This window comes from Drosophila suzukii, chromosome 3 (assembly GCF_043229965.1).
Source record: "Drosophila suzukii chromosome 3, CBGP_Dsuzu_IsoJpt1.0, whole genome shotgun sequence".
In the NCBI taxonomy this organism is placed as follows: Eukaryota; Metazoa; Arthropoda; class Insecta; order Diptera; family Drosophilidae; genus Drosophila; species Drosophila suzukii.
In genome coordinates this window covers 58,060,664-58,076,068 of record NC_092082.1, presented here as the reverse complement: position 1 = coordinate 58,076,068, position 15,405 = coordinate 58,060,664, and the positions used below count along the sequence as shown (strand labels likewise).

The 15,405-nt window shown below is 42.7% G+C and overlaps 2 long non-coding RNA genes across 2 annotated transcripts in view; one reads left to right on the top strand and one right to left on the bottom strand.

The window, feature by feature from the left end:
• Positions 1 to 9,965, bottom strand: part of LOC139352920 (uncharacterized) — a 30,911-nt gene extending 20,946 nt beyond the window's left edge. The window contains exons 1-2 of the long non-coding RNA XR_011603960.1: positions 9,709 to 9,965; positions 9,485 to 9,636 (exon numbers count right to left, since the gene is read on the bottom strand). This is a non-coding gene — a long non-coding RNA (uncharacterized lncRNA). The remainder of the gene's footprint in view (positions 1 to 9,484; positions 9,637 to 9,708) is intronic.
• LOC139353031 (uncharacterized) overlaps positions 1 to 15,405 on the top strand; it is a 329,712-nt gene that overhangs the window by 102,517 nt on the left and 211,790 nt on the right. The window lies entirely within an intron of this gene.

Here is a 15,405-nt window from a genome sequence, read left to right as displayed (position 1 = left end):
TGTTCTGAAGAGAGTAACTCATGAACGTTGGCGTACCCCTATAAAAAGTCATAACGTTGCATTTAAGATAGTTTAAATTCAAAAGGTTGTACTGACACCATTCCTGGAATCTATTTATGTCTGACTGCAAGCAGAAAACAGATTCAATATTATTATATGAAAAACAAAGCTTAACATCATCAGCATACATTAGTACACGAGAGTGATTTACGATAGAAGGAAGATCATTTATAAACAAAGTAAACAGCAAAGGGCCTAAATGACTGCCCTGAGGCACTCCAGATGTCACGTTGATCATCTTGGAAACAGCGTTTTTGAATAAAACCTTCTGAGATCTACCATTCAAATAACTTGAAATCCAAGTTAACAGATTATTCGGAAACCCAAGCTGATCTAATTTGAATAAAAGAAGAGAGTGGAGTCAAAGGCCTTACTAAAATCTGTATATATATCGTCTGTCTGCAATTTTATGTTATGTCCAACTACTACAAAAGATGTCAATTCGAGCAGGTTAGTGGTGGTGGATCTTCGCTTTACAAAACTATGTTGACACGTTGATATCAGAGATGAACACAAATGTTGCAAACGAGAAGTAATAATGCGATTAAAAGTTGTACATATTGCAGACAATTTAGAAATTCCTTTTGTAGTTCTGGTCATCCACCTTCGCACCCTTTTTGTTGAGTGGAATAATAAATTAATATTTCCGGATAGTAGATAAACAGATGAGATAGACAAATTAGAAAGTTTAAGAATCGGTTTACACACACCAAAAATAGTATGGATTGCAAGATGAGTAACAATTTGGTGTGGATTTTCGATGTGGATTTTCGATCTTTCTAGTGTGCGTTGTCCGTGTACAAATCTTTGGTTGTGTTAGAGTATAATTTCGTGTGCTCTGCTGCAAAAATGCTCAATGTCGCATTTAACTGAAGCACTGTAACAAAGCGCTGTGGGCTAGGGATCTTGTATCTTTACTGCGGAATTTGTGGGACCGAGTTCAACTTCGAATGGAATCAACTTTTCATTATGTACAATCGTGTTTTTTTAACAACCAACGGGACATGGCAGGCCGATCGCGTCGCGGCAATGGTAACGATGGTTTCTGAGATGCCGGACCAAAGGCGATGCGGGAACTGTTCTGAGGTTGAGCTAACGTAGGTTAGCTGCTAGTTGAGACAGTGTATTACGAGCCCTATTCCCAAAGGGAATTAAATTGATACACGTTTATATACTACTTGGAACACGGAAGTTTAGTGTAATGAATAGTGAAATGAGATATAATCTAGATCAGGTCAGGGAATTTCATTATGGTAGCAGTTTGCGTACTTGGCTGTGCTTACACTGCAAAACATGTTGACCACATTGGCGGGTCAATGTGCCCTTGAGTCTGTGAGTTAGTGAGACATATAATATGCAGTAAGTGCTACTGAGCGTTTGGTACTGTTCCCAACTTGGCTACTGCTTGATTCACAGATATTTAATACTGATTTAAAAAAAAATCATGCTTATGGTCTGCAGATGATTTTGTTTGCACCAATGACCTTAAGCCGATATTTTATAGGATATATTGCTTTGGGATCTAAAAGATAGGGAAATTATTCTAAAAAAGGTAGAGAAATTGAATTCGCCTCCCGAAGTTTTAATTGCTAGAAAAAAGTTTTTTGCTCTACAAACATTGCAAGTGGCTTGACTCCCCAGCAACAAGCAAAATATTCTTTGTCATAAGTAAATAAATATCTTTTTTTTGATCAATCGATAGGTATTGACGAGACTAGTACACTTCAGTTAAAATTTTTTATCTAGCATGAAAATTGTGGGCGCCACAGATTTCGGCGGTTTGTGGGCGTTAGAGTGGACGTGGCATATTCGCGTAACAAACTTGCGCTGCGTACAAGGCTGCGGAATCTAAATGTAAGATCCCAATTCTCTATTCAGTAAAATAACATACAGGTAGGAATAAGAAAAAAAATAGTATACGAAAATTCAACCTAAGAGCGGAATTGAACATCGAGCACTTCAACTGCGGGCCACCAACTTACGCAATGCTCTACAGCCTATTATTAGGCGCAAAGTGCTTATTGCGACGCGTGTGAGGAATAAGTTTTTCACGTTTTTTGAACTTTACTTCTTTCTTAATTTATGCATTAGTAAGTAAGAAAGTGGTTGAATGGTGGGTTAAAAAACTCGTGTTAAACTGGTGTATGCCACTGGTGGATGCCATTCCACTGCTGAAGGGAGCTCCAGGGATGTGAACTGCCTGGTGCTGTTTTGCAGCTGTGAACGTTGAGTGGTGCTGCCCAGTTCCGTGGGTCCCTAATTCTACAGTCGAAAGCATTAAATGAAACTGTTTAGCCTTGTAAGCCTCCAAAGAGGACACCTAAATATATATAGTGACAGCTAAGCACCAAGTCCCGTACCATAGCAGACTGTCGCAGATCTCTCCACGAGATGGCTAGTCAGTTTACTATTAGCTTAACATGGGTTCCGGGTCATTTATTTAAAATAAAAAAATTATTTTAAAAAACTCACCAGACATGGCTTGTGATAAACAATAAAGAAACCTCGGAACTATTCAAACTCAGCCGCACAGAGTGTGGCATGTTGGTTCGAGCTCTTACAGGTCACTGGCTCGTTAGCACACATTCCGGCAGGCTAAAAGCCCCAAAAAATGATTTCTGCAGAAGCTGCAGGGATGAGGAAGAAGAGGAAACGGTAGAACACCTTCTCTGCTTCTGCCCAGCCCTATGCAGACTCAGACTCGACGATCATAAACATAAGTGCTTTTATAAAATCTTCAGTGTGGAAGATCAGCTTAACACAGGTTGAAACATATAAGACATGGGACCTTAGAGAAGGAAAAAACGAGAGCATAGAGGTCTAAGTGTGTCGGACTATAGTCCGACAGCCGCCCTAACCTAAACCTGATGGCTCTAAGTCTTGCATGTCAGCATATTCAGATGGAGGACTGGTTTCAAATTAAATTTACTAAATAAGCATAGCCTTTACTACGGGTCTATGCTGACTCAGTATGGCAAATTCTTTTACAAAATTATACGCACAATATGGGAATAACAACATTTAAGTTTTTGTTTCACTCGCCCATTCCTTTTGCAGTGTTGAAAGGCCTTTCCACGATGCTGTAGGGAATTAAAATTATTGCATTCGTTTGTGCATGACCTTCTGGGTTAGACTTACTTCATTATCGTTCGAAATCTAGTTATTTACTTGATGGTTCTTGTTCCTGAACGGTTGCAGTCTTTACTAATCTCTCATTATTAGGCGCATAATGCCATCTCTATCCTATGTACTATAATATCGATATACATATATATATATACCATTTTTCGATTCTGGCAACGCTGCTACGACAGCGTCTTTTTGTGAAATTCATATCAGTATCAAATAGGCTTCGAAACCGTCAAGAATAAAAATTACATACAGTCCACACGTCGTCGTTTATATTTCTAACCATATTGCTGGTCCATCGTTCCGGATTCTTGGACAGTTTTGAAGTGCTTTGATTCTCAATTGGTAATTGTTTGCTATGGAACAATTAAAATCATTAGTGAAGAGCCGTGCCAGACTTAAGGCCAACATCACACGTGTCTTGGCATGGGCTGAACACACGGAGATTGCTACACACACAGAGATCGTCACACGGATAGATCTTCTCAACGAAGTTTGGAAGGAGTTCAACCAGTTTAGCGATTGCATTGCGCTTCACGAGGAAGTGGAAGGCTATGTCGATCCGGAGATTGACAATGCGGTCTATGAAGCAAAATACCTAAGGGCAAGCGCTATTCTCAAGGAAAGGAGTAATGATCTACAACCGGGGACATCTACAAGCGGTGCGAGTGGCAGCAACGGGCTACATTCACACAACGATGCAATCTTGAACTTGCTACAACAAAACCAACAACTATTCGAGCGACTTGCTGTAAGTCAGAACACACCGAACACGCCAGATCATGTTGGTGATGACGTCACATTAGCGAATTCTCGGAACTCGGTTCTCACGGCGAATTCAAATCTGAGCGAATTGCCTAAAATTCAAATCAAACGGTTCTCGGGCAACTACACAGAGTGGCCATCCTTTCAAGACATATATGAAAGCACAATTCATAACAAACAGCATTTGTCCAACACCCAGAAGTTCCATCACTTAAAAACACTACTCGTTGATGAGGCTGCCAACTTGGTTCGACACTTGGCAATTACGGACACGGCTTACAACACTGCATGGGAACGTCTTAAGGAAAGATACAATCGTCCACGGCACATTGTAAACTCGTTTTTGGAACAGTTTATGAGCTTGCCAGCAACAACTAAGATCGATGCAACAGTTCTACGGAAGGTTTCGGACGGATCAAACGAAATTGTTCGTGGATTGGATGCGGTGAATCAGACGGGACGCGACTGTTGGATCATCTATCTAGCCCTAGAGAAACTTGACGCTGACACACGGCGCAGGTGGATTGAGCGCAGCATGGAGACCGATTCGCCCACTCTAGAGGAATTCTTCAAGTTTCTCGATTCTCGCTGCGAGGAACTGGAGCTGAGCAAAAGGGAGCTTGCGACTGGAAGCAAGACAACAACACATCCTGAAAAGCCAAAACGGATCACACAATCGATGGTTGCGGTTGAAAGTAGGGGCTGCACCAAATGCAGTTCTACGGAACACACTCTATATGGCTGTCAGCAGTTTCTGGATATGTCTGGACTGCAGAGGCGATCATTTGTGAAGGAGAAATCACTATGCTACAACTGCTTGCGACCTGGTCATGGGGTCAACAGGTGCAAGTCAACATACAAGTGCAGGCAATGCAAAGGAAATCATCACTCCCTTCTTCATGTTCAACCGAATCCACAGGCTAGTGGGAATCTTGCCCAGATAGCGGAGGGAGACGAGCAAAACTTAAGCGCGTCTAACACAAACTCAGTGACACTCAGTCATTTGGCCCAAGGTGCGGGCACCCAAAAGGTTGTATGTGCACAAGGCACTGCAAAATCTACTCATCTAACGGAATTCAAACGAAGCATATTACCAACTGCTATGGTGTATGTTAAAAACGCAAAAGGTGACCATGTAACATGCCGTCTTCTATTGGACACAGGGTCAGAGCTGTCGTATGTATCTGAGCGTTGCATCCAAGCTCTCGGATTGACACGGTCGGCATCACGCATTTTGGTTACGGGAATCTCTTCCGTAAAAGCAGACACCACAAGGGGAGGCAGCACGCTGCAAATCAAGTCTCGCATATCCGATGATCGTTTGGTTGTCTATGCCCATGTGCTAGGCAAAATCACCTCATCTCTGGAACGACAAAATATCGACGCATCGACACTCGAGGTATTTAAGGATCTGCAGCTGGCGGATACACATTTCAACGCAAACACACCAGTAGATATACTATTGGGAAGCGAACACGTATGGTCAGTGTTCACAGGACGAAAGATGTACGACAACAAGGGTAATCTTATCGCTATTTCCTCGGTATTCGGATGGGTTATCACATCACTCATCACATCGAACGCAAGCAACGCTATTGCACTAACCACAACCATGGATATCGACAACACGCTTCAGAAGTTTTGGGAACTGGAGAACGTTCAAAGCAACACAAAATTGGAACCGGAAGACGATCAGGTCGAGAAGCACTTTCTCGCCACCCACAGCCGCGATGAAAACGGGAAGTATATCGTGGAACTTCCATTCAACACGGAATGTCCTGAATTCGGAGAAACTCTACATGGAGCTCTCAAACGTTTCAAATCGGTGGAGCGACGACTACAACAAAACGAGCAGCTGCGGACACAGTACGTATACTTCATGCGGGAGTATATCAACCTGGGACACATGCGTGAGGTGCCGCCAGAGGAAATCGCTACTGGGAGTCACTTCTTTCTTCCCCACCACCCAGTGCTAGGCCGAAAACTGCGAGTGGTCTTTGATGGATCCTTTCGCGACGCCAATGGTAAGGCCTTAAATGACACTCTTTTCACAGGGCCCAGTATCCAGCGCGATCTATTTGCTGTGTGCCTACGCTTTCGAATGTACAAGTTCGCATTCTCAGCGGACATCGTTAAAATGTTCCGCCAAATATGGGTAAACGAAAAGCACAGAAACTATCAGAAGATCGTTTGGAGAGAGGATCCATCCGATCCGATCAAGCATTTCCAATTGTGCACTGTAACCTACGGAACGTCTTGTGCACCATTCCTGGCGGTACGAGTGCTGGAACAACTCGCAGTGGATCATCAAGACGAATTCCCGAATGCTTCAAAAATCCTACTGGAGGATTTTTATGTAGATGATGTTCTTACTGGATCAAACAATGAGGATGAACTACGTCGAAACCGAGACGAGTTGATTCAGCTGATGTCGTGCGCAAATCTGGAACTCGGGAAATGGGTATCAAATACCTCATTCATACAAAAGGATGATACCAACGCACAACCTTCGCCAGTTAAGGTTCTCGGACTATACTGGGATCCTGGAAAAGACATTCTAACGTACAACATTGGTCTAGCGGCAAATCCTGACTGCACAAAGAGACAAGTCTTGTCCGACGTTTCCAGGATATTTGATCCTCTCGGACTCTTGGCACCCATTGTAATACAGTTTAAGATTATCTTCCAAAAACTCTGGCTCTTAAACTTGGATTGGGATGACCCACTCCCAACTAAACTAGCGGACAACTGGCTGAAGTGTAGAGCAGATCTAGACACTCTACAAAAATTCCAATTACCACGCTTCGTTGCCAACGACGCAGACAATATCGAACTTCACGGATTTTCGGATGCCTCAACCAAGGCGTATGCTGCTGTGGTGTACAGCAGAGTTACAAATGACGACGGATCCATCTCGGTGTCCCTTGTGGCTGCGAAGACAAGGGTGGCGCCACTGAAACAACAATCCTTGCCACGCCTGGAGCTTTGCGCAGCACTTCTTCTGAGCCAACTCATTCGTTCGATCTCCTCTGGATTACGCCACAAGAACATAACTGTTTTTGCCTGGTCCGACTCATCAATAGTGCTGTCCTGGTTATCTTATGCACCAGCCCAACTAAAGACTTTTGTTGGAAACAGAACCTCGGAAATCCTTGACACTATTCCAAGGAAGGCCTGGCGGCACGTAGACTCCAAATCAAACCCAGCTGACTGCGCTTCCAGAGGTCTGATGGCTGCTGACCTCATCGACTTCCATTTGTGGTGGAATGGACCTTTGTGGCTACGGGACCAGGATCAATACTTGGTAAAGTTAAACGATTCACGTTTTGGTTTATCTCTTTCAGACAAACGCATTCAAGGAGAAGTCAAGTCCAACTGTTTAGCTACAGTGGCTGTTGCAACTCAGGTTCATCCACTGGATGAGCTGATCGCACGAGTTTCTTCTTGGCTCAAGCTCGTTCACATTGTCGCCTATGTGAAGCGATTCATTCAACGCGCACAAAACCCGTCCTGCGATAGGGCCTCAAAAGCTCTTACATTCGAAGAGATTAAGGCAGCAAGGATCATTTGTATAAAACACGCGCAGCACTGTTTTCACGAGGACTATCAATTGCTCCTTGCCAAGAAACCCCTAAGGAACCGATCGCAGCTAGTCAAACTTGCACCAATGATCGACGAAAACGATTTGCTGAGGGTAGGCGGAAGACTGCACCAATCGCAGTTGTCACGAGAGGCAAAACACCCAGTTTTGCTACCAAAAACGCACCGAATCTCGAAGCTGATTCTGGAACACGAGCACCGAGTAAATCTTCACCCTGGCGTTTCTTCCCTGTTCGTAATCGTTCGGCAGAGATTCTGGATATTTGGAGCACGTAATCTCATTCGCAGAATAACACACGACTGTTTATCCTGCTTTCGTCAGCGCCACCACACCGCCCAACAACAAATGGCTGATTTACCCAGCGTGCGTGTCACTCAAGCCCTTCCATTCGTCAATACTGGTTGCGACTATGCAGGTCCAATCCTTCTAAAGGATGCCAAAGTTCGGAAGCCACGTATCAGCAAGGGCTACATTTGCCTGTTCGTCTGCATGGTCACCTCGGCCATACACCTGGAACTTGTCACAGACCTGACAACGGAAACCTTCTTGGCTGCCTTGCGCCGCTTCATATCCCTACGTGGCAAGTGTAGCAAGATCTACAGCGATAACGGAACCAACTTTATTGGAGCTAAGCGATCCCTCAACGAAATGCAAGAATTGCTTGCATCACAGCGACATAAGGACATCGTCACATCCACTCTGGCAGATGACGGAATTCAGTGGGTACTCATTCCCCCTAGAGCTCCTCATTGGGGAGGGAAATGGGAGTCGGCAGTTCGCTGCGTCAAACTGCATCTGCGCCGAGTCACCGGCAACTCAACGCTCACCTTCGAACAAATGCGCACCTTGCTTGCTCAAATCAGCGCAGTGATAAATTCACGCCCCTTATGCTACACATCTGATACCGAAGACAACTACTTATCACCCGCCCACTTCTTAATTGGGCGACCGTTAACAACAGTGCCAGATCCTGACTTAAGCCACATCCCTGTGGGTCGATTAGGATATTGGCAAAGCATCCAGGCTATGCTTCAAGGATTCTGGAAACAATGGCATCAGGAGTATCTGACTACTCTGCAACAACGTCCGAAATGGACCACTTCAACACCCAACCTCTCGATCGGTGATGTAGTTCTCGGAGTCTAAGGAGTCCAATACGCCACCAGCATCTTGGCACATCGCACGGGTTATGGAAACCTATCCAGGGAAGGACAACCTCGTTCGAGCAGTCAAGCTGAAGACATCAACAGGAGAGATGACCAGGCCAATCACGAAGATTGCCGTTTTGCCCAGTTCAGAAACTGTGTTTCAGGGCGGGCCGGGATGTTCCTGAACGGTTGCAGTCTTTACTAATCTCTCATTATTAGGCGCATAATGCCATCTCTATCCTATGTACTATAATATCGATATACATATATATATATACCATTTTTCGATTCTGGCAACGCTGCTACGACAGCGTCTTTTTGTGAAATTCATATCAGTATCAAATAGGCTTCGAAACCGTCAAGAATAAAACTACATACAGTCCACACAAATCGTTTATATTTCCCACCAGTTCTTATGTTTTTAAATCTGTTACGTTACGTTGCCTAAGAATTGTTCTTGCTAAACTAAATCCGTTGTTCTACAAATTGATTAGTCATTGCAGGACTGCGTTTGTTGTAAAACAGAGGTTTAATATAACATTAAATTGAATAAAAATTCCTTTCGCAATTTCAATTGATTTACTCGTGTGAGCGCTGTCTAACAAATCTAACAAAATCACAACAAAAGAATGCCGACGCAAAAACCAAATAATGCGGCTGCGTCTCCTAGCATGTAAGCGTTTCTGCCTTTAGATGCCCATGGATAAAAATTAACCTCAGTTCTGCCCACGTCCAGCTTAACCTTACTCGGGTCTGCTGCACATGTCGAATCTAATCTTACTGTGGCTTTTAGTGGGTTCTATGCTCCTGGACGCTGGCCATGTAATTCACCAATCGCTTATCACTCTATTTTTAGGTCTTACAGCTCTACCATGTTCGCTGCTTTACGCCTAGAGTCAACACTCGGGCTTCCCGCTAGGGTCTGTTTTGACGCTAATGTGGAACATAAACTATATTAGCCAACTTTCTGTGAGGGGCGCGGGGTGCGCGTTATGAAATACTCACAGAGACCAGAAAACTCTCAAGAACTGTTGTTTTCCGTATGGATTTCAGTACTTGAGCGAAATACACAAACGTATCAGCAATTTTGCCGTAGGCGGACGTTTTCAAAATTCAATTCAATCATGCACGTTGAGCACGTATTCGTATGCGAAATACACTGGAATTACGCTTTTAAACGCGTATTCGTAGCAAAACCAAGTGCGCGGACGGATGAAAACTTTGAGGTTTTCGCTAAAGAACAATCTAGAACGGCTGTTCTGTTCACCTATCGTTGGAAAAGAAAAGTATTCCCGCAGTCGCGTGGAGATTAGCTTTTCAGCAAGTTGGCAAGTCTCGTACGCAGGTCGAAGAGTTGCGTTCCGATATTGGAAGTCTGCTCCAATATTGCTAACTGTCGCAAGCTGATTGTTGCCGAACATTTATTTGATGTTCGCCCATTACAGCCTTTCAAAAACATAAAAACATAATTAATTGGATAGATAATTCAATCCAAATTTTAAATACTTTTCGGATTTTCGGATAAAATACCCCTTACTCAGCTAAATGGAGTGAGAGAGGGATGGAGATAACCATGCAGCAAATAGGCTGATTTCACTAACATGCCACCTAGCGTTTATTCCTAAATAGCCAAATCTCTAGGTGGCATATTAGTGAAAACAGCATGCATGTGGTGTGCAATCTCGAAAACAGCCGATTTGCTGGGTGCATATCTTCATCCCTCTAATCTTGTTATTAAATACTATTTGGTGATAGCTTTTTAATTAATGATCCGATATGAATAATTTTTGGCATGTACATGGGTATTGATTACCAGAACAAAATTCCATTTACAATTTTAGAAAACTTTAAGCAATGTGAGTGCTTTCTTAAAACATTAAGGCTTTCAAAATAGTAAGAACATAATTTATTTGATTTTTAAACGACATATCTATGTCTAATTCAATTCAAATTTTACATACTTTTCGGGTTATCATTTTAGTTTGGATTTTTATCAAAACACCATTTTCACGTGTGACCACGTTTGATATCGATCTGCAATTAATCAAAAACCTACCTTGGGAGAATAAAGCATTTAACTCATGAACCTTTTCTTGCAATCATTTTTCACAACTTTCAATATTACGAAAAGGACGCATCGATGAACTTAAAGCACCAAGCACTTAAAGCGATAAAGCACCATCCTATCGAACCATAAAATCTGGTTTCATGAATTTGTCGGAGATTATTTTGAAATATTAGATTAAATTATTATTTATAAGTCTCTCAGTGTATGAGTTATGCGGAATAAACTAAGACCAAAAGAGATTGCAAAGAGAAGGCTGTTGTGGGAGATCGCGGTGGGGAAGAAGAGCGAAATCCCGCTGAGCGTGGCGCAATGATGAGTAAAGGAAAATGGGCAAAGGAGAGCAGGACACTTCGAATTAAGCATTCATAGTGAACAGACGAACGTGTGTGTTGAAGTGAAATTATTGCGAATCGCTGCGCTGTGCACTCAGAAAACCCCCAATTAATAATAGCCGACGAACCTGACCCTATATTTTGACTTTGTAAGGGCCGGTTTCTCGAGTCCCTCCAAATTCCCTGATAGCTATCTGTCCGAAAAACTTAAGGACCAGATAAAGTGGTCGTAAAAGCAAATCTGTTTTCTCGACGCACTCTGTTATTGCTGTTAATCAAAAATTTAAGCTAAGGGAAAACACAGGGCTTGCTTTGATTCCAGATTATATAATTTTATCCTATTAGGCTATGTGAAAATAGCTATCCTTTTATGGAGTCGAAAAATACTTAACAGGAAGCCTGAGTCCCTAACAAAGTAAGCTCTACCATTGACGCTCGAGAAAGCCAAAATAGCTTGGCAGGGACTTTTTCTGTTCTAGAAATGTTAGGCGGCACTCGAGAAACCGGCCCTACATCACTTACTTCTGGTTAGAAAACTCGAATTATTGGTGTTACCTGTTGCTCTTTTAAAATGGAATTTAAGATATCTGACTGGCAGGACACAACGAGTGCTTTTTAAAAGTTATCTTTCTTGTTTACCTCAAGTTACTTATGGTGTCCTACAAGAGAGCGACATCGGGCCACCACTTTTAACATATAAAAGATCTTCCCTCAGTTATAACACACTCTCCTGTAATTATGAACGCAGATAATGTTAAGGTATGCGTGCGGTCTGACTTAAAATGCAAATTAAGCGTGGTGCTTTGACAATTTACTGAAAATAAATGGCTGGCATCCAACAAGCAGGAAAACTAGCTATAAACTGGCTGGAAAAAATCTTCCACTTCATCCTAGCGGTAGGAGAACTACCAACCGCATGGCAAGAAACGAAAGTGGTTTTTATTCCCAAGGCAGGGAAGGCCACCCACACCACAGCAAAGGATTTTAGGCCAATAAGCCTAACAACATTCCTGTTAAAGAGCTTTGAAGGAATGATAAGCCAAACATAAGGGCCACTATCGACCCGACACAAATATCAGGGGCACAACAGGCTTATACTAAAGGTAAGTCAACCGAGTCGGCGCTGCACTTGGTGGTAAGCAGCATCGAAAAACCACTCAGCATCAAGGAACACACACTGATCGCCTTCCTTGACATAGATGGAACCTTCAATATCGTGCTTCCCACTGCTGTAACAGAATGTCACACAGAACTAGGCGTTGAGCCGCCAATGGTGAGGTTGATCCATAAATTGCTGATAAGCAGAATGGACAGCCACACTAGCGACGTCTACCCAGACTAGACAAGTGAACAGAGGCATCACGCAAGGAGGTGATAGTACTATCACCCCTCCTGTGGAATATCGCAGTAAGTAAACTACTGCGGATTCTGGAAGGAGGAGGTTTTAAGGTTGTGGCATACGCAGACGACGTCGCCATCATCTTTAACAGAAAATATCCACAAACACTTTGCGATCTTATGACCGCTAAACTTAAAATACTATCGGAATGGAAGATAGCAAACGGACTTGGGGTAAATCCCTCGAAAAGTGAACTTGCTCTATTTACAAAGAGATACAAAATTCCACAACTCAACCCAGCCATTCTAAACAATTGTAATCTCTCTTTTAGCGATCACGCCAGGTACTTGGGGTTAGTATTGGATAAGCGCCTCAAATGGGGCTTAAATAACCAAGAGAGAACCAAGAAAGCGACCATTGCACTTTACTCCTATAAAAATGCAATTGGGCTAAGATGGGGCATGTCCCCTAGAATACTCGACTGGATATACACAGCGGTAGTCAAGCCAATCCTACTATACGGAGTGGCTCTGTGGTGGACCGCTCTGCACAAACAATGCATACTGACTCCTCTAAACAAAGTACAGCGAATGGCGGCTTTGTGTAATAGTGGAGCCCTTCGAACCACCCCGAATGAAGCGCTGAATGCGATCTTGAACCTCCCTAGCCTGGACTTAGCAGGCATGGAAAGGCCATGGTTAAATTCTCCAGCATGATAAATCGATTCCGAAGATAACGGATCTATGCAAATCCATTGAATATAGTCACACACCCTTTGAGTCCCTGATTCCAGATCGAGAGGAATGGGAGCAGATGGCTCCAAATTAGAAGGACAAGTTGGCGGAGGTGTATACTCCGAACAACTAGATATCAGGAAGTCATTCAGGCTCCCGGACCACTGTAGCGTCAGGCGGAGGTCCACGCTATAAAAGAAGCACTAACCTGTTTAGGGAACTTAAGCCTCGAAAGAGGATACCTATACATATATAGTGACAGCCAAGCGGCCATTAAATCGATCAACTCGAAAAACACCAACTCCCGTATAATAGCAAACTGTCGCAGATCTCTCCACGAGATGGCTAATCAGATTACTATCAGCATTATATGGGTTCCTGGTCACCGGGATATCGTAGGCAACTACATAGCGGACGAGTTAGCCAGGCAGTCCACCATCAACCCTCTCCTCCCAAGAAAGGAGAATGTCGGTATGCCCATGTCAACTTGCAAGCTTAATATAAAAAACTACTTTAACAAACTAGCCAACGCCCATTGGCACCACAGTGTCGTATCTCTCACCAGACATGGCCTGTGATAAGCAACAAAAAAACCTCGGAATTACTCAAACTCAGCCGCACAGAGAGTGGCATGTTGATTCGAGCTCTTACAGGCCACTGGCTTGTTGGCATACATGCCAGGCTAAAAGCCCCGCAAAATGATTTCTGCAGAAGCTGCAGGGATGAGGAAGAAAGGAAACGGTAGAACACCTTCTCTGCTTCTGCCCAGCCCTATGCAGATCGACGGTCTTACCGAAATATCGTAGATTCATCTCAAAAACACAAGTGCCTTTACAAAATCTTTCGTGTGGAAGACATGCTGATCAGCTTAACACAGGTTGAAACTACTAGTTACGGGACCCTAGAGAAGGAAAAACGATCACAATGGATCCATAGAGGTCTAAGTGTGTCGGACCATAGTCCGACAGCCGCACTAACCTTACCTAACTTCCTACGCTTGGAAAACCCATTTTTTAATTAGTTCTGAATTTCGTATTTAATTTTATATCATATAGCTGCCATAGGAACGATCGAAAAATTGGTGGAAAAATAATATGAATCTAATTATAGCTTCGGTGTTTTTTGACATATTATCTTATATATAACTGCAAGGGTGTACAAACTTCGGCTTGCCGAAGTTAGGGGTACCCCTAAAGAAAGACATAACGTTGCATTTAAGATAGTTTAAATTCAAAAGATTGTACTGACACCATTCCTGGAATCTGTTAATATCTGACTGCAATCAGAAACCAGACTCTATATTATTATATGAATAACAAAGCTTAACATCATCAGCATACATTAGTACACAAGAGTGGGTTACGACGGAGGGAAGATCATTTTTAAAAAAAGCAAGCAGCAAAGGGCCTGAGTGACTTCCTTGAGGCACTGCATATGTCATGAAGATCACCTTGAAAACAGCGTTTTTGAATATAACCCTCTGAGATCTACCATTCAAATAACTTGAAATCCAAGTTAACAGATTATTCGGAAAGCCAAGCTGATTTATTTTGAATAAAAGAAGAGAGTGGAGTCAAAGGCCTTACTAAAATCTGTATATATAACGTCCGTCTGCAATTTTTTGTTAAATCCATCTAGTACAAAAGATGTCAATTCGAGCAGGTTAGTGGTGGTCGATCTACGCTTAACAAAACCATGTTGACACGGCGATATTAAAGAGGAGCACAAATGTTGCAACTGAGAGGTAATAATTCGTTCAAATGTTTTAGGAATTGCAGACAATTTGGAGATTCCTCTATAGTTCTGAACATTAACCTTCGCACCCTTTTTGTGGAGTGGAATAATAAAAGAATCTTTCCAGATAGTAGGAAAAACAGATGATGAGATAGACAAATTATAAAGTTTAAGAATGGGTTTACAAATAGTTCGGGCACAAAACTTAAGAAAACCCAGGGAGTCCATCTGGCCCCGGAGAATAGGTTGGCGTTATAGTTTCTAAATCACTTAAGAGAGAACTCTCGGTGATTACAGGAGAAAAAATACAATTTGCCCTGTTTAAGTGATTAGGGTAGCTAGAATTAGACCATGAAACAGAACTATAAGTAGATTGGAAGAATTCAGCAAATAAATCTGCAATTTCGGGATCGGTAGATGCCTCAATAGAGTTTAATCGTACGGATGATGGCAATGCTGAAGACTTTCGCTTAGCATTGACAAAGTTATAAAATT